At 46.5% G+C, this 24,445-nt stretch overlaps 1 protein-coding gene across 1 annotated transcript in view; it reads left to right on the top strand.

Moving 5' to 3' along the window:
• The window catches only part of ESRRG (estrogen related receptor gamma), a 911,602-nt gene that overhangs the window by 298,510 nt on the left and 588,647 nt on the right, over positions 1 to 24,445 (top strand). The gene's annotated exons all lie outside the window — the stretch shown is intronic.

Genomic DNA, 24,445 nt, shown 5'->3' with positions numbered 1-24,445 from the left:
AAAATTATTGCTTCGGGGAGGGGGTGGTGACACCATTTTCTACCGCACCGGGTGACACCAGCCCTAGCAACGCCACTGCATCAGCCCCTAGCCCCCCATGTCAGCCATCTGCCCATTATGTCAGCCATCAGTCATATGTGAGCCATCAACCCTTATGTCAGCCCACAGGGCAAATAAAAAAAAAAAAACACTTACCTCTCCTTCTCCTGGTCACCATCGTGATCCTCTTCATCCTGCTGTCGGCTGTGTATCGCGGCGCATAGTGTGAGGTCACAGAGCGACCTCACGCTGTGCGCAGCCCTGCACAGCCGATAGCCGAGCTGAGGACCACGAAGCGGTGAGTACAGATCCTTCACCGCTTCCTGGTCCTCCAGTACTAATGAAGCGCTTCCATATTGGAAGTGCTTCATTAGTACCTTGTTAAAGACTGCCCTGATTGCTGGCCCGGCAAACAATCTTCCAGGGCCGGGTCCTGGGCCGCGGCCTGGCGGTTGGGGACTGCTGCTCTAAAACATTATGGGGCAAGTGCCTGCTGCTGATCTGACCATCTAAAACATTAGGGGCGAGGGCCTGCTGCTGATCTGACCATCTAAAACATTAGGGGTGAAGGGCTGTTGCTGAGCTGACCCTCTAAAACATATGGGGCGACTGCCTGCTGCTGATCTGACCTTCTAAGACATTCGGGGCGAGGACCTGCTGCTGAGCTAACTCTCTAAAACATTAGGGGCGAGTGCCTGCTGCTGATATGACCATCTAAAACATTATGGGCGAGGGCCTGCTGGTGACCCTCAAAAACATTATGGGTGAGGGCCTGCTGGTGACCCTCAAAAACATTATGGGTGAGAGCCTGCTGGTGACCCTCTAAAACATTATGGGTGAGGGCCTGCTGCTCAGCTGACCCTCTAAAACATTAGGAGCGAGGGCAGCCTAATAAGCATATTGATATGACGGAGGAGAAGGAGGAGGACGAGAAAAGGGAGATTGAAACATATACCCTTTTTTGTGGTGGAAAGGGTGCATGGGAATACAGTGTATTCAATACACCATAAAAGCCACATTTAGAGTGCCTTTATGTTCAGCCGCATTCCTCCGGTGGAGTAGAGAAATCCGGGGCAATCCAGGCCTTGTTCATTTTTATAAGACTCAACCGGTCAGCATTTTCAGTTGACAGTCTGATGCGCTTATCAGTTATTATACCCCCAGCAGCACTAAATACATACTCAGCCAAAACGCTGGTGGCGGGGCAGGCCAGCACCACCAGGGTGTAGAGCGCCAGTTCGTGACACATGTCCAGCTTGGACACCCAATAGTTGTAAGGTACAGAGGGATCACTGAGGACGCTGACACGGCCTGCTACGTACTCCTTCACCATCTTCCAAAATTTTTCCCTCCTTTTGACACTAGGCCGCACAGCATGTTGAGGGTGCTGGCGGGGTGCCATAAAACTGTCCCAGGCCTTGGAGAGTGTTGCCCTGTCTCTGTTGGAAATGAAATTTTTGAAGCAATTTTTCCACAAGGACCTTCTGGTATTGCACAATTTTGCTAGTCCTCTCCACCACAGAAATGAGAGATGAGAAGATCTCTTTGTAGTGGGGGTCGAGAAGGGTGAATAGCCAGTAATCAGTGTTGGCCAAAATGCGTACAACGCGAGGGTCACGGGAAAGGTAGCCTAAAATAAAGTCAGCCATGTGTGCCAGAGTCCCAACAGACAAGACTTCGCTGTCCTCATCAGTAGGATGACTCTTAATGTCCTCATCCTCTTCCTTCTCTTCTACCCATCCACGTTGAACAGATGGAATAAAACTTCCATGGGTACTACCCTCTGTAGCGGAGGCAACCGTCTCCTGCTCCTCCTCCTCCTCCTCATTATCCAATTCGCAATGAGAAGACGAACTGAGGGTGGTCTGGCTATCACCCTATGTACTGTCTTCCCTCATTTCCACCTCTTCCACATGCAAAGCGTCCGCCTTAATTGTGAGCAGCGAGTGGTTGAGTAGACACAGAAGTGGGATGGTTACGCTGATAATAGCGTTATCGCTGCTCACCATCTGTGTTGATTCCTCAAAGTTGCGTAAAACCTCACAGAGGTCAGATATCAATGCCCACTCGTCACTTTTGAAGAGCGGAAGCTAACTGGAAAGGTGAGGACCATGTTGCAGCTGGTATTCCACTACTGCCCTCTGCTGCTCACAAAGCCTGGCCAACATATGGAACGTGGAGTTCCAGCGTGTGCTCACATCGCACAACAGTCGGTGAGCTGGCAATTGCAAGAGCTGCTGCAGCGTTGCCGGACCGGCGGATGCTGTTGATGACTTGCAGAAATAAGTACACACGCGGCGCACCTTCACCAGTAGCTCAGGCAAATTGGAGTAGGTTTTGAAAAACCGTTGAACCACTATGTTAAACACGTGGGCTAGGCATGGTATGTGTGTGAGCTTGTAAGATGAGTGGCGAGAGCCACACCTCAGTCTGGTCCCTTATCCCCTGTATGTGCTGTTTGTCACCTAAGCAGATCAGTTTAAGCACGGCCTGTTACCGCTTCCCCACTGCAGTGCTACACGGCTTCCAGCTACTGCGTGATGTCTGACTGGTGCTGCAAGATGATAATTCAGAGGTGGAAGTGGAGGAGGAGGCGGAGGAGGATAAAGGGGGGTTGCAGCCACTAACGTAGGTGGTGGCGAAAACCCTGATGGAAGTAGGGCCCGCAATCCTTGGCGTTGGTAGCACCTGTGCCATCCCAGGGTACAACTCACTCCCGGCCTCCACAATGTTCACCCGTCAGGGAAATGTAGTGTCCTTGGCCAAAAGCACTTGTCCATGTGTCAGTCATTAAGTAAACCTTCCCAATAACTGCGTTGGTCAGGGCACTGGTGATGTTACGGGACACATGCTGGTGTAAGGCTGGGACTGCACACCATGAAAAATATTGGCGGCTGGGGACAGAGTAACGCGGGACGGCCACCGCCATCAGACTGTGAAACACCTACAAGGGGGGGCTCCGAGGAATATTTGCAGGCCTGTTTGGTGTGGCCTGCCTTCTCCCTTTTGCCACCCCACTGCCTCTTCCAGCCTGTTGTGGTGCTGCGGATCCCTCCCCCTCTGTACTGCTGTCTTTGCTCGGCTTGCCACTTTCCCAGGTTGGGTCAGTGACTTCATCGTCCACCACCTCCTTTTCCACTTCCTTACTCTGGTTATCCTCCTGACCTTTTGACCTAACAACAGCCTCAGTTATTGACAACTGTGTCTCATCCTTATTATCAACCTCTTGAGACACTATTTGCGGTTAACTTATTGGTATCTGTGTCTCATCATCAACATCCACCTTGTGAGACACTAATTGCTGTTCCCCACCGCCATCTTCTTCTGACTGTGGATGCTCAAGAGTTTGGGAATCAGGGCACAAGATCTCCTCATGTCCCTCTTCAAGCGGGCTTGGCGAGAGGCCCAAATTAAGGAATGGCAATGAAAAGAGCTCCTCGGAATATCTGAGTGTGTGATCACTTGTTTGCCAAGACTCTCCAAGGTGGGAGAAAGGAGGATCAGGGCGAGGATTCTGCTGACCAGACTATTGGCTACTGATACTGGACTTTGTGAAAGACAGAGTGGTGCTTAACCGACTGGAAGCATTATCTGCTGCAATCCTCCCGACCACCTGGTGGCACTGGTGTGACATTGAGAGTGTTGTCCTGCACGGCCCTGCAAACTGGGACATGGAGCTAGGTATCGTGGATGAGTGTGTTTCTTGTGCTCTCGCAGCAGGCACAGTTTCACCGCGCCCAGGGCCACGGCCTTTGCGTGCACCATCAGCAGCACGGCCACTTCCCTGTCCCTTACTGCTCGCCTTGCGCATATTAAATGGTATATATGCTTGCAAGTATGTCACACGTACAGTAGCGCAGGTTTTGTAAGTGTATGCGCAAATAAAGTACACAGTATGTCACAGATATTGTTAGGATGCGCACACGTTAAACAGGAGATGTAGCACAGGTAATGTCGCCGTCCGCAGCGTCTATGAAAAAATTACACTGAATGTCACAGATAATTTTAGGATGCGCAAACGTTATATACTGGAGTTATAGCGCAAGTAATGTCTGTCACCACCGGCTAATAAAAAATTACACTGAATATCACTGATATTTCGGATATGCAAACGTTATACAGGAGATGTAGCACAGTTAATGTAACTGTCCGCAGCGGACACCGGCTACGAAAAAAGTACACTGGATGTCACAGATATTTTTAGGCTGCGCACACGTTGGACAGGAGATGTAGCGCAGATAATGTTGCTGTCTGCAGCGGCCAAATAATTGCAAGCTATTTAGCGCAGGTTGCGCTAAAAATATATATTGCTGCTAGATACAACAATAGTCCATAAAAGGACTTTTGGGTCTCTAACAAGTTTTTTCAATAAAAATATTAGGATTTCACTCCCTACACTATCTGTCCCTTCTTCAGCACAGCTCTCTTTGACTAAGGCCCCTTTCACACGCGCGAGAATTCCGTGCGGGTGCAATGCGTCAGGTGAACGCATTGCACCTGCACTGAATCCGGACCCATTCACTCCAATGGGGCTGTGCACATGAGCGGTTATTTTCACGCATCACTTGTGCGTTGTGTGAAAATCGCAGCAAGCTCTATATTGTGCGTTTTTCACGCAACGCAGGCCCCATAGAAGTGAATGGGGCTGCGTGAAAATCACAAGCATCCGCAAGCAAGTGCGGATGCGGTGCGATTTTTACGCATGGTTGCTAGGAGATGATCGGGATGGGGACCGATCTTTATTATTTTCCCTTATAACATGGTTATAAGGGAAAATAATAGCATTCTTAATACAGAATGCTAAATAAATTAGGGATGGAGGGGTTAAAAAATAAAAATAAATATTTAAACTCACCTCATCAACTTCGCGCAGTCCGGCTCGTCTTCTTTCTACTTCTTTGAGGACCTTGGAAGGAAAGGACCTTTGGTGACGTCACTGTGCTCATCACATGGTCCATCACCATGTTGATGGACCATGTGATGGACCATGTGATGGACCATGTGATGGACCATGTGACGGACTATGTGATGAGCACAGTGACATCACCAAAGGTCCTTTTCCTCCCAGGTCCTCAAAGAAGACAAGCCGTGCTGCGTGAAGTGGATGAGGTGAGTTTAATTATTTATTTTTTATTTTTTAACCCCTCCATCCCTATTTTACTTAGCATTCTGTATTAAGAATGCTATTATTTTCCCTTATAACCAAGTTATAAGGGAAAATAATAAAATCTACACAACACCTAACCCAAATCCGAACTTCTGTGAAGAAGTCCGGGTTCGGGTCTGAGTACCAAACATGACGATTTTTCTAACATGCGTGCAAAATGCATTAAAACACTTTGCACTCGCGTGGAAAAATCAAGCATTTTCCCGCAACGCACCTGCATCTTGTCCGGCCCTCACACGCGATGCCCGTGTGAAAGAGGCCTAAGACTGAGCCGAACACGTATCATCTATTGCTATATAACACCCGATGACGCGTTCCGGCCAGCCAATCACTATAACATGCGGGGAGGAGACTCGAGTGATGCTCGAGTAAAATTTGTGTTCGTCCGAGCATGCTCGCCCAACACTACCAGTCATCAATTTTACTCCACCACCCAGCCAAATTTGATAAACACATAGTAGTGTGAACATGACAAATAAATAGAATTTTTGTGTAACTTGCCCCTCATTATTCCACCAATTGTTTGATTGCAATATACATACCGTCCAAAAATGAAAAGCTAATATTACAGAAGTAAAACAGGGTAGAAGTTTCCTGATTTTTCTCCAAGATGATATTTTTGTTGTTGTTGTTTTCAAGGCATGCTTCCTCTTTAGAAGAGGCCACGTTTGAAGTGATGTCATCGTTCCCTGTTGTTAAAATGCATTTTTGCTTCAGAAGCGGGATCTGGATTCTGATGTGCTGTAAAAGTGTTACATCAAAGGCAGAGCTCAGATCTAAGAGCAAGAAGAGAAAGGAGAGGGGAAAGGGAGAACCCTCGGATGACTAAAAGTTGTTAAGAGCGTTATATGAAAGACGAAAATGGCCTTTCTCCCCTGACAAATCGTTCAAAAGGTAACCGCCAGTTAGGAAGCGCCCGGTCACATGGAATACAAATTGAGCCGCTGCCAATCTCAATTTGCGCTAAAACATTTTCATCTTCTTCTTCAGTTTTAACTCCTTGATGGGATGTTGATCTTGTTTTGACTTTTTGTGCTACATTTTTACCCACATTGGGGTCAGTTACCTGCAGTCGATCGAAGGGTCTTCTTTCTCATCTCAAATTCTGCATAGGTAAAAGTTATAATGTAACCTCTCAGTAAGACTTCCACTTCTGTCTCATGTAGACAACCTCTTCGCTTAAACAACAGACTGCCACCCCACCAGTAAGTTGTTATCACTGAATGGTCAACCGTGCACTGCATGGTCATGCTATAAATAAGACTGCATTTGAAACCCATAAGCTGCAGCATTCCTGTATGTGTCTATTGGGATGTTGGTTTTTATAAAGATTTAACAAAGTCTTCGACCATCCTCAGTTGAGGCTAGAGTCCTTTTGTTTTTTTTGGTGCATGAACCATATGGGTACATATTGGCTCAAAGATAGAGGTCCTGAGCAGATGACCCCTCCTTGATGTGTCCATATGGCTCTTGTATAAGATTACCCCGTAAAGGGCATCAGTCAGCAGATTTCTACCTATAAAACTGGCTGACCTGCTGCATTTACACTTGGTAGCTGAAGGCATCTGTGTCGATCCCATGTTCACATGTGCCCGCATTGCTGAGAAAAATTGAGTTATATTTTTTGCAAATGAGCCTCTAGGAGCAACAGGGGAATTACCGTTACACCTCGAGGCTTTGCTCTCATTGCTGCACCTTCTGCACTTTGATTGACAGGGACCTCTAGAGGTAACTAGAGGAATATGTGATATAGTATGTGTATATGTATACATTAGTAATATATATATATATGTATTAAGGCAATTTGCCTGGATTTGTGGGAGGGGCTGAGGTCCGCCTCCAGCCTATTTAGGGCACTCCCCTTACCTGGCTGCTGCATCATTTGAGGTCTGAGCTTTGAGAGAGGAGGTCGCTTGTGGAGTTCCTGGAGAGTTACCTGCGAGTCGCTGGATTTCTGGGAGTTTTTCGTTGCCATCCGTTCTGGATTTGGAGCATTTCGGTTCTATTTTTTCCGGCTTCACTCGGTTCACTGTGGGTCACGTTTGCCCGTTAAACTGCGAGTCATCCATACGGTACAGCCGGGGCCTCACGGTTGCCCCCTGTACCGGTTCAATTCATTTCACCAAACGCTGCACCAATGTCACTGTTTTCTCGTACAAGTCACCAGTATTTCATTTCTGTCACGCCTTGTTCATGCACAAATTTGTCTACACCGTACCACTATTCCGGTCGGCACCCCTGCGGCAAGCATGCAGTCGTTTTCCTGGGCAATCCCCCATTTCATTTCATTTCATTTCACCAAACGCTGCACTAATGACACGGTTTTCTCGCACAAGTCACCAGCATTTCATTTCTGTCATGTCTTGTTCATGCATAAATTATCTGCACCGTATCACCACTCCGGTCAACACCCCTGCGGCATGCAGGCAGTGGTTTTCTGAGTCATCCATACGGTACAGCCGGGGCCTCACGGTTGCCCCTGTACCGGTTCATTTCATTTCACCAAACTTTGCACTCATGTCACGGGTTTCTCGTTACAAGTCACTATCATTTTATGTCAGTCATGCTTTTGTTCATGAAGAAGAATTGGTCACACCATACCACTACTCCGGTCAACACCCCTGCAGCGCAGGCAGGTTGTTTCCTGGGCTCATTCCCCATTTCTGCTCATTTCCTTTTCCCCACATTCATTCACAATCATGCCTCCCCCTTGTTTCATGTTAGAAAATCGACATGTCCAATAGTACACACTTGCTCACATAGGCTTCCACATCGGTGCACAGCACACACCCTCCCTCCATGTCCGGCGTCACGTGCACGCTGCTGTTCAGGCACCCCCCCACTACCTCCGGTCTGTTCCGCCGCTCCTCCTGCCGCGCGGCCGATGGCGGCCGGCCGCGTCTTGGCGCCTGGTCTGCGCACGGTTCCATTCATCCTGCTTCACCTAGTTCACTGTGGGTCGCGTTTTGCCCGTCAAACTGTGAGTCATCCACACGGTACAGCACGGGGCCTCTCGGTTTGTCCCCTGTACCATTCCATTTCACAATCATTGCACTCATGTCACGGTTTCTCGCTCACAAGTCACTTGCCATTTCATGTCTGTCATGCCTTTTATGATGCACAAGGGATACGACCACACAGCAGCCCTACTCCAGTCACCACCCTGCAGCAAGCCAGCCCAGGTTATTGTTCCTGGGTTTTTCCTCCCATTCCAGTTCAACAAACCACCCTGCAACTCACTTACATTCATGCCCCCCCCCCCCCCCGTTTCATGTCACAGCAGGACCAAAAAGTTACACACTTGCTCACATGACCTTGCGCAGCTGAAAGGGCCACACTGCCCGGGCACGCACGCTGCTTCAAGGCGACCCCCCCCCCCCCCCGCCTCCGGTCCCGTTCCGCCGCTCCTCCTGCCGTGCTGCCGATGGCGGCCGGCCGCATCTGGTCTGCGCACGCGCGGCCGGGGTACTGCGCATGCGCGGCGGTGCCGTCGGCGGATGCGCGGTGTCCCGGCGGCCGTCCGCCGTTGCGGCTGGTGCGCAGTGCCGCCCCCGGGTCTGTCCGACCTCCTGACTGGCCGGCGGAGCTCCGGGCCAGTAGTTCAGCTTCATGCCCCCACCCACACAGGCTGCACAGTCCAGGGGGCATCCAGCTGTTTTGCCTTGCACACAAACCCTCCTTATTAAAACACCCCACCGCCATTAGGTCAAACAGCCCCCACACATAAACATAAACCCACCACTTTGCCCCAGGGTCAAAAAAAAAAAAAAAAAAAAAAAAAAGGAAACCCGCCATATAGTTCCACCATGAAAAAAAATAACTTCATAAAAACGGAAAATCCATACAGTCCGCGCACGATCACACGCTCCGCCACGTAATAAATCACAGGCCTCATTTCGCACATCACCCGCACAGGCGCTGCATTATTGCATATTCACGTTATGATCCTCTCGGGTCATGCTAATGTTTATACCACAGTCCACTCTCGTCATACTACTTTCTGTCTACCCCCCTTTTTTTTAGGCGGTCAAGCTTAAGCTTATTTGCGTCGCACGTGTGTCCAGAATTTTATTTTATTTTTTCTTGCTACCAGGTACGTACACCTGCTCTTAAACGATTTTCTCCTTACATTTCGGATGGTCCCGTTAGGGTCAGCGTGCTGATTTTAGGGGCACTATAATCCCACTAGGTTACCCCCTTCTTGGCTTCGCCATCAGTTAGTGGTCCCGCGAGGCCGACACCCCGCCTCAAACGTGCAGAGGCAACCGCCCACCGCTCCAACTCGTTAGTAAGCCGCCTCGCGTGTTGCATAGAGAGGGCCTCACCTGTCACTCCCTTCCCCTAGTCCTGTCTTACAGTCACCGAGAGGCCAACGCTCCTGCCACTACCACAAGTGGCCTCATTAACCCCTCGCGCCAAATCATAGGTAGAGCCTCTCAAGCCGCTTGGCAAATTAGCAGGGCCTCATCTGTCACCATGCAAGTATAATTTTTTCGCCGTCCGGCCTAGCTAGCTTGCCAGCACGATCCTGTGTTTCCCCAAGCTAATCAACTGTTTTGTTTTACTATGTCTATGGAAGGGATAGAGAACTTCTCCCTACCTGGCACCGCTGCTAGATCCGTCACTGCTACCCAGGGAGACGATCTAGCCAGTCCAGCATCCATCAGATCCTGGACAATCCCGCGCATAACGACGGAGTTAAGGTGACGGCATGTTCCCTTCCCCGCCACGGCGAGGAAAGCAGAGCTTTTCCGGCTGCTGCGCACGCCAACCTATAACAGGGAGGCAGGGGAAGGACCTAGCCAGTCCAGCACAGGGGATATACATGCCATGCTGTCCTCTCTAATGACATCCATGTCTAAAGTCAACGCCAGGTTGGAGAGGCTGGAATCGGTCACCACGACCCTCTCCTTGGCAGGGCCACCACCGGCAGCGTCACCGGCGCCGGCCGGATTGCCAGTGATCACGCCGACCGTTAGCCTGGAGGACCAAGAAGTCAGCCCGGCGCACATAATACCGGAGGAGGAACCTGGGGTACCCATCGCCACCAAGAAGACAGAAGGGCCAGACACGGTCATCACCTTTTCTGGGTACCCAGTTGGATTCAGCCTCAATGCAAGCCAGTTTGCCATCCAGGAAGATCCAGGACATTCTCGCCCACATAGACAACTACCTTCAACTCGGCACCGGCAACCGCAAAGAACTGCAGTCCCTGCTGGGCTCCCTGAACTTTGCCATGCGCATCATACCTCAGGGTCGCTCATTTATATCACGGCTCCTGCACCTCCCCCCTTTTTCCTACACGACTCGCACAGGTTGTCCCTGGATGCCCACGCTGCGGCAGATCTGGGCATGTGGGGGGGATTTCTGTCCACCTGGAATGGCGGGAGCTTGTTTCTCCCTCAGCTGTCGGACTCTTCCCCCTCTATCTGGTCAGATGCGGCATCTACCACAGGCTTCACGGCCATTTTTGGGAACGATTGGCTGCGGGGCAGCTGGCCTTCTGCGGTCCGGGGTTTGGAAGGATTCTCCACTGCCTCAGCGCTTTTCGAGATCTACCCCATCGTGGCGGCTGCCGTGGCGTGGGGTCATTCATGGGCAAACATGTCGGTCCGGTGCTATTCAGACAACCAGGCGACCTGCCAGATCATCAACAAAGATCGTTCCAAATCCCTCACAATCGTGAGGTTTCTGCGGAGACTTACTTGGTTGGCCGCTTGCAATAATTTCTTCTTACATTGTTCCCATGTCCCGGGGGTGTGCAATACGGCAGCTGACAATCTGTCTCGCTTCAAATTTCAGGCATTTCATCAAGCTCTCCCATCAGCATCACCCACGGCCTCCATCACTCCATCATTTCAACAGCTCATTCTGGATTAGAAGGCATCATGCGGCATAGCCAGTCTTTGTCCCGCTTATCACTGTCAGACAATACACATAGAACATACGACAGAGCGTTCACACTATTCAACAGGTTCCTGTTGGAACACAACATCACGCACCCTTTTGTCATGACGTCTCTTCCGGGGTTTGCTTCTTTTTGCCACCTCAAACTCAAAATGTCATACAACACCATCAAACTATATCTCACTGGCATTCAACATCATATGCTAATCATACACCCCAATAACATCAGCTTCATGTCCTCGCACCAGATCAAAACCATACTCAGAGGTATTCAGAAAACGGAACCCGCACGTCCAGCCCAGAGGCTACCCATAAACAATCATATCTTCAAAGCATTATCCGACTTGCTGGACGCCACGCCTCTTGAAACAGATACCAACTCCATCATCAAAACGGCAATTTACTTGGCCTTCTACGGATTCCTGAGACCCGGGAAATTCACTACAACCTCCACGACCCAAACCTCACCTTGTCTTCTTGTCTCCCACTTGTCGAAACACATGGATCACTACATCCTGTCCTTACCTCACTCCAAGAATAGTCAGCACTTACCCGTCAACATTTCATATTACCCCACGCACAACAGATGGTGTCCAGTCAGGGTTCTGGATGCTTACAATCAGCGTCACAAGTTTCTACCCTCTTAACCGCTACTTCAACTACATGGTTCGGTACTCACCACCACCACCTTCATGACCCATGTCAGGTCATCCCTCACACAACTAGGCCTCAACGCAGCCAACTACTCAGGGCACTCCTTTCGCATTGGAGCCACGTCCACGGCCTCCAGTGCCAACATCCTCACTCATGTCATCAGGAAATGGGGGCGCTGGAAGTCATCCGCTTACGCGCAATACATTCCCAATCCAACACAAGAGTTAAGAGTGGCTTTCCAAAACATGTCGGGTTAAGCTATTGATATATCAATTGGCTACAATAAACTGGTTTATTTCCATTTTTGCCCTCTTCTTTCTCAGGCCTAACTCATCCTCGGTTTCGGCACACCACAACCGACTGCACTCATTCCCTGCTTTCCCAGGGCTCTTCACTGTACTACCGTAAGCCCCTTACACAAGTATTAAGGCAATTTGCCTGGATTTGTGGGAGGGGCTGAGGTCCGCCTCCAGCCTATTTAGGGCACTCCCCTTACCTGGCTGCTGCATCATTTGAGGTCTGAGCTTTTGACCCTCCCACCACTCCACTCATTTACAACTCATTTCTTCCATATCTTTTCCTTGGGTAGGCCCTCTTCTTTCTCAGGCCTACCTCATCCTCGGTTTCGGCACACCACAACAGACTGCACTCATTCCCTGCTTTCCCAGGGCTCTTCACTGTACTACCGTAAGCCCCTTGCACAAATATATATATATATACTGTATATATGTACTACTCACAAAAAGTTAGAGATATTTGGCTTTCAGGTGAAATGTATGGAAAACGTAAAAAGTTCACGATACAGTGATATTAAGTAGAAGCAGCAATGGTGATATCCTCATCTCAAACAACTTATTGAAACAAAAGCCAACCCCAGTGGTGGATATGTCCCCACAAAAAATGTCAATGTTTCAATAACTTGTCATGTGGTCTTGAGCAATAATTACAGATTGACAACGACGTCTCCTGCTGTTCACAAGTTGACTTTTTGTCTGCTGAGGCATGGTATCTCACTCTTCTTAAAGGGTGGCCCTCAGATCATTGAGGTTCTGGGACACAGAGTTACGAGCCTGTACTCGGTGACTCAGCTGATCCCATAGGTTTTCATCAGCATTTAGGTCTGGAGATTGTGCAGGCCACTCCATTTGAGGTCCCACAGTCTCCAGCAGCCATTCCTTAATAATGCGACCTTGATGAGCTGGAGCATTGTCATCCATGAAGATGAAATTAGGCCTGTGTTGTTCATGCAGAGGCACAATGACTGTATTAATGATGTTATTCTAGTGCTATGGGCTTGTGACTGTATCATTCACAAAGTATAGGGCAGTTCTGTACTGAGTAGACCCACCTGCCCACACTGTAACACCACCACCACCAAAGGCTCATCTGGTGACAACAGTAGCTGATGCATAGCGCTCTCCTTGATGTCTCCAACATCGTTGGCGGACATCAGTTCTGCTCAGCATGAATAAACTTTTATCAGTGAACAGCACTGAGACCCACTGGTCCCTCGTCCAGTGTAGATGCTCCCTGGCTCATGCAAGATGATGACGCCTGGTGGTGTGGTCAGGTACCCTTGCAGGTCATCTAGCACGCAGACCACGCTGATGTAAACGGTTTCGAATGGTCTGACGTGACACTTTGGTGCCTCTCACCTCCTTTAAATGTGCCTGGCATTCATCATCTGGTTCCACAGGGCATTGATCACAATGAAGCGGTCATCAGTGTGGGATGTGGCCAAAGGACATCCACTTCTCTCCCTGTCTATGACTCGTCCAGTCTCTCTATATCTCTGTTGTAACCTGCTGACACTCTGTGACACTCTAAGCTCAGTGGCCACTTCTGTCTAAAAACAACCTAGCAATGGTAAGGTACTGTTGATCAATTGTTAGGTGTCGTCTTGGTCTCATGATGTCAAAATGTGAACAGCATGGTGAGGAGGACTGTTTAAATACCAATTCTAATTGAACCAGGAAATTTATTGGGTATTTCATGGATCAAACACCTGTTGTGAATTTTGCCGTTAAGCTCCTTGTTAAAAAACAGCAAGTTGTGCAAAAAGTACTGAAACACTGAACAGTTGGACATGTGCATTCAAACGTTTAGAGAAGGTCACATTAAGTTCACCTGTAAAGGTTAGAGTGCATTTTAGGTTCATCCTGAAATTTCACCCACAAAACAAATATCCCTAACCTTTTGTGAGTAGTATATATATATTATAAGCAGCACAACTATGTTGGATTATGCTTTTTCTAAATGCATTTTCTTTCCTTCTCTTTTCTTTTTTTTTTATCATTTTTTGCTTTCTTTTTCCCAGCATAGAGCATATGATCTATGTTTACTCTGTCTGAAATGCTGCACATGTTCCCAGTACAGCCCAAGGGATAATGTGCAAAAAAATACATGTCCTTATGCTGCAATTTGAAATTTTCCATGGCGATTATGGTTTAATCAGCAAGTGTTACAAATGCCAAAAGGATTTGTTGGGGAAAGACAGCAGTCTGCTGACCAGCCCTAATATTTTTTTATATTTTTTACTCCTGTCACAAACTATTCGGTGCTTTATGGAAACATGTTCTGTGCATGCAACTATGGCTCCAGTCTTCTGGGGTGTTGGCAATCCAGCATGTAGGAAGGGTGCATGGGCCACTTGTCGGACCACAAATTTTAGCTAGTATCCTCATGTTACCAAGGTCCAGCAGTCCAAATGTTTAAAATCATTTTGTTTTTATCAATTATTTATTTATCAATTCATCAAATGGATCAATTTATTTCAAATAATTAAAAATATTGTTGAAATAAGAACAGGTATGGCTCACGCGTTTCAGCTGTGTATGAGCCCTTACTTATAGTTACCGTAAGTAATAATAAGATTAAAACCATTTTTAAAATCTCTCGTACTCTCTCGTCCTCTGTTATGCTTAGTCCAGGTGACTGTGGTCATGTAACCATGGCCTCAAATATTTCTAGAAAGGGACAGACTGGCCACCAGTACCAGAGGGTCCTCCAGTGTGCCCAAGCTCTAGTGCAATAATGGGCCCCAAAGGTCCAACAGAAGACAGCCCCATTTGCTGGTGACTTTTGAGCCAATTACATGTCACCAGGATCTATTTCATTTGGTATGAGCCAAATATAACCTATTAGACCTTAGGGGAGATATTTCCTGTGTGTGCAATGATTACATAAAAGATTACAATGCAATCACTAATACATTATCTCACTCTACTGGAAGACCCAAGGAACCCGAATTAAAGAAGTAGTCCGGGTTCAGAGCTGAACCCGGACATATCCACTTCTTTGCCCATTCAGATACTCTGAATTGAGCAGGACAAGGGCTTTTTCTGAAGATCCGGTGACCTACCAGGCTCTCCATGGGTAAACTAGGCAGAGGCTTCTGTCTAGCGGTGAGTCCGGTGACGTCACTGGAACTTATGGGCGGTCTTTAGCGCTGTCCTGACCTGTAAAATGGCTAGGGCAGCACTAAAGCCCGCCCATCAGTGCCAGTGACGTCACCAGGAAAACTGTTAGTCAGAAGCCTCTGGCTAGCAGTGTAAAAATGTAAACAAAAAAGCCCTTGGCCTGCACGATACACTCTGATGCTCATGTCAGAGGGGTTAAGTGGGGGAAGATGGGGATATGTCTGTGTTCAGCTCTGAACCCAGACAACCCCTTTAATGCTTTTGCATAAACGGATTGTTTGTCACAGTGGTTGCCTAGGGACATATGACCACAGTATGGACCATTCTGTAAAATTTCTGGGCTGGCCATGCATGGGCTGACCCTAGGTCATCATACCTACATGCTATCACAAATTGGGCTGAGGGAAGGTTCAAAGTGTGAATGATCCATCCATTTTAATAAGTGGGTGAAAACTACCATAATGAATTAAAGACGATTTCTCCGTATGGACAGCACCCATTAGGCATGTGGAGGCTTATAGGCTAGGCAACGCTCTTCTGGCTTCCTGGGGAAAAGATATGTAAATCAGGTCTCCTATCAAAAGGAAAAGAAAGCTAAGCCTCTGATGCCACCATTTAAGGTAGCTATCCTATAAATCAATGCTTTATCTTTACAGGCCTTAAAGCATAGACTGAATAATAGCTAAGCCAGTATCTCATCTGCAGACAGCTGTTTTGGGGTGATTGCCCCTTGTCAGCACAGAGCAGAGAGAACTGGCTTAGCTAGGTAAGAGTCTTTGGTCAGGATCCTAGGGGTAGGGGTACTATTTGTACTTATCAACAGAGCCTAGTAGGCATGAGGATGGAGTCTTGTAGGCAAGGCAATGCTCCTCTGGGTTTCTGGGAAAAAGATATGCAAATCAGCTCTCCATCTCAAAGAAAGAGAAAGCTAAGCCTCTGGTGCCACCAAATGTAAGATATCTATCCCACAAGTCAGTGTTCGACCTTGAAGCATAACTTGGATAATAGGTAAGCCAGTGCCTCATCTGAATGACATCTGATATAGCAAACACACAAGATTCTTCGAATATCCACATACATTGGTCAGTATTGCATGACTGTCTAAACTATTAAAGTAAAGAGAGGCACAAAACATTTTGATGAGAAAAAAAGCTCCTCTCTAGTCTTCACTCTTCAACGAGCTTCATCATCTTTGTAGTTTGATTATTCAAATTCTTAAGATAATGCAATGCTGGTTCCAAGACAGCTTCAAGACTTATTCTCTTTCCTCAAGTATACCACAAAGGTCATGTCAAGCCTGAAGTGATTAGAATTTGACAAGTTCCACTCTTCCCATAATGCAGAGAGACACTTTGCACTTACTGTAGTTTATTAGTTACAAAGATTTAGTTACACGGAGCAATTCCAACTCATTGATGTTGATTAAAACTAAAGAGAAGGCTCCTCGATATCGGGAGCTCAGCTGTTCTTACACTAACTGCTTTTGAGGGCTGCTGTTTAGTAAATCATTCTCTATACATTGAGACACGTGAAGCCAGTGGAAGACTTGATGGAACGAAGTCCCCTTCCCCCCCCGACATGCTACACTTGTGACTAAACAGGTAAGAGCAGCTAATGTGTCTGTAAGCATATGCTCCACATCTTGGGTTCCTCCATTTCATCCGATCCAATGCCAAAGCAATAAGCTATCACAATGTGTGTATGTTTCCACCATAGACATCTCCTCTAAGGCTATATTCATGTGACAAATTCAAACTCAAAACATATTTTCCATGGCAGAAATCTAAAGCTGACCCTTGGATTTCTTCAGCTGATGTGCCCTGGTTTGCTGAAACTACATTTGATCCCCTAAATTTGTTCAGTCCCCCAGACGGCTTTCACTTGAATGGGTGCTGCACTGCAATACGTACAGATAGCCACTATGCAGTGGATGGAGCTTTGTACGTCTGGCACCTGGTTCTGGTGCAGCTCTTGCAAACAACTGATCAGACCACCACCAATCTGATATTGAGGATCTATTCTATGTATAGGACATCAATAAGTCCCCAGAGCAGACCCTTAAATGAATCAGACCCCAGATCAGACCCTTGAATTATTCGGACCCCAAGACCAAACCCCTTAATCCAGACTTCAGATCCCTAAATCAGACTAGACAAGTAAGCATACTTTCACATTAGCGTTTTTTGCGGATCCGTCATGGATCTGCAAAAACGCTTACCTTACAATAATAATACAACCGCATGCATCCGTCTTGTCTTCTATAGCCATGATGGATCAGTCATGAAAACCATTGAGAGTCAATGGGGGACGGATCCGTTTTCTGTTGTTTCAGAGAAAACGGATCCGTCCGCATTGATTTACATTGTGTGTCAGGACGGATCCGTCTTCCTCCACACCACATCACGGACAGAAAAACGCTGCTTGCAGTGTTATTCTGTCTGCGATGGGAGCACAACCAAACGGAACGGAATGCATTTTGGGGCACTCCGTTTCGTTCAGTTCAGTTTAGTCCCCATTGACAATGAATGGGGACAAAACTAAAGCGTTTTCCCCCGCTATTGAGATCCTATGACGGATCTTATTAGCGGAATTGAAAACGCTAATGTGAAATTAGTCTTTAGTAAATCACTCCTCACGTGAGACACCTACATTAAAGGGATTTTCCGGGATTTTAATATTGATGACCTATCCTCGGGTTTGGTCATCAATATCAGATCAGCGGGGGTCTGACACCCAGCACACCCCCTGATCAGCTGGTTGAAAAGAAGCGCAGTGCAGCCTTCCCGTCACGGCCTCGGTATGTGCCGCAACATTTTTGCAGCGCATGCTGGTTGCCGGTGGCAACTTGTTTTTATGCATGTGTGTGCGCTTTCACTTTTAGGATGTTTCCTTTACCTGCTTTGGTGTGCACGGGGTTAAGGTGTGCTTGGTAGGTGTGCTGGGTGTGACCTCAGGCCTCCTATATGTTGGTGTGGTGGAGCCTGAGTGTCAGTTTGATTTTGGTTGTCAGCTTGGTGTGGAGCTCTGCTCCTGGGCTGTTTGTGATATTGTCTGTGTGAGTCACCCTTATTTATTATTATGTCACGGCGGGGAGTGGGGAAAACTCCCCACCGTGCAATAGCTGAGGCTGCAACGCCAGATAGCAAGGAACAGGGAGCAGGTCACCTCCTAATGCAACCCTGAGCTCTCCCTAGACTCCTAGCGCATGAGCCGCCTCAGAAGGTAAGGGGGCTCCTGCTCACCAACCTAGGACCCTGCTATCCCTGCTACGCCCTAGTCCTGATGACAGGGCAGAGAATACCTGTGCATCCACGACACGGATGACAGGCGTCTCCAGAGGCCCAGTAGCTGACAGGATGCAAGGCTATGGGTGAAGCAGTACGGCTGGTAAGTCACACAGCAACATAACAATGCTATCTACACTTACCTGCCGCATCCACGATGGACGGAGGCTCCAGGCTGGGAAACTCAGTCTTGTCTTCGCTTAACCCCTCCGGGAAAGCACGCCCCTTCCGGAGCTGTCACACACCACAATCAAACCTCCAAGCAAAACCCACACCATAACTAAATACACCAGGTGGGGGGAGGAATGACAAAAACACACCGGAGGGGGCAACAGACAAAGCAAGAAATAAGGATAGCTCACACAGACAGTATCATTCAGCCCAGGAGCAGAGCTCCACACCAAGCTGACAAACAACCAAACTGACACTCAGGCTCCACCACACCAACATATAGGAGGCCTGAGGTCACACCCACCACACCTACCAAGCACACCTTAACCCCGTGCACACCAAAGCAGGGAAAGGAAACATCCTAAAAGGGAAAGCGCGCACACACATGCATAAAAACAAGTTGCCACCGGCAACCAGCATGCGCGGCGAAAATGTCGCGGTACACACCGAGGCCGTGACACTTCCCTTCATTGTATTATTCCTATTGAAATGAATGGGGCGGTTTCTTATAATTACACCTGCTCACTGCTGCGAGCAGGTAAACAAGGGAAGGCTGCTCTCGCACGGAGCTGATGGGCGGGGGTGTGGGGTGTTGGACCCCTGCTGATCAGATATTGATGACCTATCCTGAGGATAGTTCATCAATATAAAATCCCGGCAAACCCTTGTAATCAGACCCTAAATCAGACTCCAAACCACATCCCAAAATTAATTCAGACACTAGATACATATATATATAGATATACCGGTAGTCATGATCTGGTTTCATTTATTTCTTTCCATTACAGCATTTTCCATCATTGTTTTACATAACAGCGGTGTAAAATGTGAGAGATGTTTTTCCCTTCCTGAATCAATACAAATCCAATGCATTCCTTTTCCTTCCTGGTGCTGGGCTATAGAGACCTATAAATTATAGTTTCTGTAGAGTAAACATTGGTTTCAGCTTTAACACAATTAGGGCTGGAGACAGAATGCGGCGCACGGCTCTACGACATAGCGGAGTCAATGGAATGAGATGTTTTTCTTTCTGCTTCAATGTATCTTCTGTAGAATGTATCTGCTGCTGGGATATTCAACAGTTTTTGTCATAAACAATATACAGAGAAATAGAGATGAGCGAATCGATCGAGCGATTCTAATTCATCCCAAATTTTTCAAAAATTCAGATTCTAACAAACCGGTGTTTTTTGCAGCGAAAAGCCAACAGACTTCACCCTCTCCATTGCAAAAGGTGAAATCTGCAGGAGAGATCTGCAGCATAAATTGACGTTCTGAAGATTTCAAATCCATACCGCAAGTCAATTTACGCTGCAGTTTTCAAAAGCAGTGTGCGCTTCCAGGTACTTGCAAGAGAACCTGGCCGAATAAAACTTCATTTTTGCACTTTTACTGATGATAGAAGCTCCACAAAAGGTATTCTTGCCCTACTTTCCCCAGCCCCTATCTCGTGCTGTCGACAATTTTGCATGGTAAAAACGGCTGAAGACTCCTTTTAAGTAATACAATTCTGGAAGCCTTCAGTCACCACTAGGGGGAGCTCTGGAGCTAGTTGCATACAGATTATACATTGTACTCAATACAATTAATAAATAAAAAACAGTATGCTGCAAGCTCCCCCTAGTGGCAGAATTGTATAATTTAACTCAACAGAGCACCAATTATGATAAATATATAAGAAGGCCCAAATGGTGCTAAAAGGCAGACATTTCCTTTGAGCATTATATAATTGCTATCAGATAATGCTGATGTTGACAGGACCCAATAACAATCTAATTTATATGGGGAAAACAAGGCTCCCAGACATCTATTATTGGCCAGTGACGTAACCCCTTGCTGTGTCTAGTGTAATGATGTGGAGTTTTTGTGGACCATGGAGACATGTACAAGCAGCAATTTGCTGGCCACACTGATGACACATACTGGTCATACATGCACGTTAATGGTAAATTTGAGTCAATATGTTTTACCTTTATTTATAAAAAAAAATCCAAAAGTTAACGAAAATGTGAAAAAATGCACTGTTTTCTAAATTTGAATCTCTCTGCTTTTAAGACAGATAGTGATGCCTCATAAAATATTTATTAATTAACATTCCCCATATGTCTACTTTATGTTGGCATCATTATAGTAATGTAATTTTATTAGTAATGTACTTTATTTCCAAAGTTAACTTTTTTAGTTCTGAAGTCACTTTGTGGGGCTTACATAATATAATCAACCCATAAATGACTCAATTTTAGAAATGAAACTCCTCAATCTATTCAAAACTGGTTTTAGAAATGTTGTTAAACCTTTAGGTATTCCACAGGAATTAAAGCAAAATAGAGGTAAAATTTCAAAATGTCACTTTTTTTTGCAGATTTTCCATTTTAATCAATTTTTTTCCTGGAACACATCAAGGGTTAAAGGTACTTGCACACTTGCGGCAGAGGATTCCGTCAGGCAGTTCCGTCGCCGGAACGGCCTGCCGGATCAGTCAAAAAGCATGCAAACTGATGGCATTTGTCAGACGGATCAGGATCCTGATCCGTCTGACAAATGCATTGAAATGCCGGATCTATCTCTCCGGTGTCATCCGGAAAACTGATCCGGCATTCGTTTTTTTTTCACATTTTTTGCAGTCTGAGCATGCGCAGACCGCAATGCCGGATCTGTTTTGCCGGAACACTCGGGGCCGGATCCGACATTAATGCATGTCAATGGGAAAAAATGCCGGATCTGTTATTCCGGCAAGTGTTTCGGAAATTTGGATGGAGATAAAACCGCAGCATGCTGCGGTATTATCTCCGTCCTGAAAAGGCAAAAAGACTGAACTGAAGACATCCTGATGCATCCTGAACGGATTGCTCTCCATTCAGAATGCATTAGGATAAAACTGATCAGTTCTTTTCCGGTATTGAGCCCCTAGGACGGAACTCTATGCCGGAAAAGAAAAACGCTAATGTGAAAGTACCCTTACAACAAAACAAACCTCAATATTTATTACCTTGATTCTGCAGTTTGTGGTCTTATACCGCTGTTTGGGCACACGACTAGGGATGAGCGAACCCGAACTGTATAGTTCGGGTTCGTACCGAATTTTGGGGTGTCCGTGACACGGACCCGAACCCGAACATTTTCGTAAAAGTCTGTGTTCGGGTTCTGTGTTCGGCGCTTTCTTGGCGCTTTTTGAAAGGCTGCAAAGCAGCCAATCAACAAGCGTCATACTACTTGCCCCAAGAGGCCATCACAGCCTTGCCTACTATTGGCATGGCTGTGATTGGCCAGGGCAGCATGTGACCCAGCCTCTATATAAGCTTAGGTCACGTTGCGCTGCACGTCACTCTGCTGATTGAAGCATAGGGAGAGGTTGCAGCTGCGACGTTAGGGCGAGATTAGGCAGATTAACTCCTCCAAAAGACTTCATTCTGTGATCGATCTGCAGCTGTGGATCATTGAAGTGCTAATATTGGCTTGCTCACTTTTTTGAGGCTGCCCAGAGCGTTTTTAGATCACTTTTTTTCTGGGGTGATCGGCGGCCATTTTGTGACTTGTGGTGCGCCAGCACAAGCTATCACCAAGTGTATTTAACCATCAATAGTGTGGTTATTTTGTGCTATATCCTACATCAGCTGCAGGCTGAGCCTGTGTCACCGAAGTGCATTTAACCATCAACAGTCTGGTTATTTTTTGGCCATATACTACATCAGCTGCAGGCTGAGCCTGTGTCACCGAAGTGAATTTAACCAACAACAGTCTGATTATTTTTTGGCCATATACTACATCTGGTGCAGGCTGAGCCTGTGTCACCCAAGTGCATTTAACCATGAACAGTGTGGTTATTTTTTGGCCATATACTACATCAGGGGCAAGTTGAGCCTGTCACCCAGCGCCTAAAAAATAGACCTGACATTTCTATTCAACCAAATCTGTACTGTTTTAGCTGGTCAAGTTATTTGTAGTGACCGTAAAAGCACACTTTTTGTTCTGGGTTGAAAAACTATTCCCAAATTTGCCATTCTCAAAATAACTAGTTTCTGGTATATGAGGCCTACTTGAAATCTATCCCAAAAAGGATATCTTACATTGAAGGTACTGATAGTGTCATTCAGAAAAACCTAAGACACACGCTACCGTGCAGATAGAAGTCTGATTCTGTGATTAAACCTTAACCTGTCACACAGTGCAAAAAAAAAACAGGTCTCACATTTCTATTCAAGCAAATCTGTACTGTTTTAGCTGGTCAAGTTATTTGTAGCGACCGTAAAAGCCCTTTTTTTTTCTGGGTTGAAAAACTATTCCCAAATTTGCCATTCTCAAAATAACTAGTTTCTGGTATTTGAGGCCTACTTGAAATCTATCCCAAAAAGGATATCTTACATTGAAGGTACTGATAGTGTCATTCAGAAAAACCTAAGACACACGCTACCGTGCAGATAGAAGTCTGATTCTGAGATTAAACCTTAACCTGTCACACAGTGCAAAAAAAAACAGGTCTCACATTTCTATTCAAGCAAATCTGTACTGTTTTAGCTGGTCAAGTTATTTGTAGCGACCGTAAAAGCCCTATTTTTTTTCTGGGTTGAAAAACTATTCCCAAATTTGCCATTCTCAAAATAACTAGTTTCTGGTATTTGAGGCTGTCATGGTCTTACCTTCTTGCTGTTCTCCTTCGTTTGACATGTGCTGGCGGCCATCTTGGTTTCTGGGTTTCTTGTAGCCTCCCACCCTGCGGCTCCTCCTTCCCACTGGGAGGAGCTGGATGCCTAGCTCATATATATAGGAGGTCTGTGGCTTCAGTTCCTCGCTTGGTCCTCCTGTGTTCACATGCTTCTAGACTGCTGCTGCTTCTGGTTCCTGATCCTGGTTTCGTCCGACTACCCTGCTGGTTCCTGATCCTGGTTTCGTCCGACTACCCTGCTGGTTCCTGATCCTGGCTTCGTCTGACTACCCTGCTGGTTCCTGATCCTGGCTTCGTCTGACTACCCTTCTGGTTCCTGACCTCTGGCTTCGCAAAGACTCTGCTTCGGTTTCGCCATCCGTTTGGACTTTTGCTTTACAGCTTTATTTTCAATAAAGCCTTCTTATTTTCACTTATCCCTTGTTGTACGTCTGGTTCATGGTTCCGTGACAGAGGCCTACTTGAAATCTATCCCAAAAAGGATATCTTACATTGAAGGTACTGATAGTGTCATTCAGAAAAACCTAAGACACACGCTACCGTGCAGATAGAAGTCTGATTCTGAGATTAAACCTTAACCTGTCACACAGTGCAAAAAAAAACAGGTCTCACATTTCTATTCAAGCAAATCTGTACTGTTTTAGCTGGTCAAGTTATTAGTAGCGACCGTAAAAGCCCTATTTTTTTTCTGGGTTGAAAAACTATTCCCAAATTTGCCATTCTCAAAATAACTAGTTTCTGGTATTTGAGGCCTACTTGAAATCTATCCCAAAAAGGATATCTTACATTGAAGGTACTGATAGTGTCATTCAGAAAAACCTAAGACACACGCTACCGTGCAGATAGAAGTCTAATTCTGAGATTAAACCTTAACCTGTCACACAGTGCAAAAAAAAACAGGTCTCACATTTCTATTCAAGCAAATCTGTACTGTTTTAGCTGGTCAAGTTATTTGTAGTGACCGTAAAAGCACATTTTTTTTTCTGGGTGGAAAAACTATTCCCAAATTTGCCATTCTCAAAATAACTAGTTTCTGGTATTTGAGGCCTACTTGAAATCTATCCCAAAAAGGATATCTTACATTGAAGGTACTGATAGTGTCATTCAGAAAAACCTAAGACACACGCTACCGTGCAGATAG

The sequence above is a fragment of the Bufo bufo genome, chromosome 4 (genome assembly GCF_905171765.1).
Source record: "Bufo bufo chromosome 4, aBufBuf1.1, whole genome shotgun sequence".
Classification (NCBI taxonomy): Eukaryota; Metazoa; Chordata; class Amphibia; order Anura; family Bufonidae; genus Bufo; species Bufo bufo.
The sequence above is the reverse complement of the archived record's forward strand: the minus strand, read 5'-3'. Positions and strand labels throughout refer to the sequence as shown.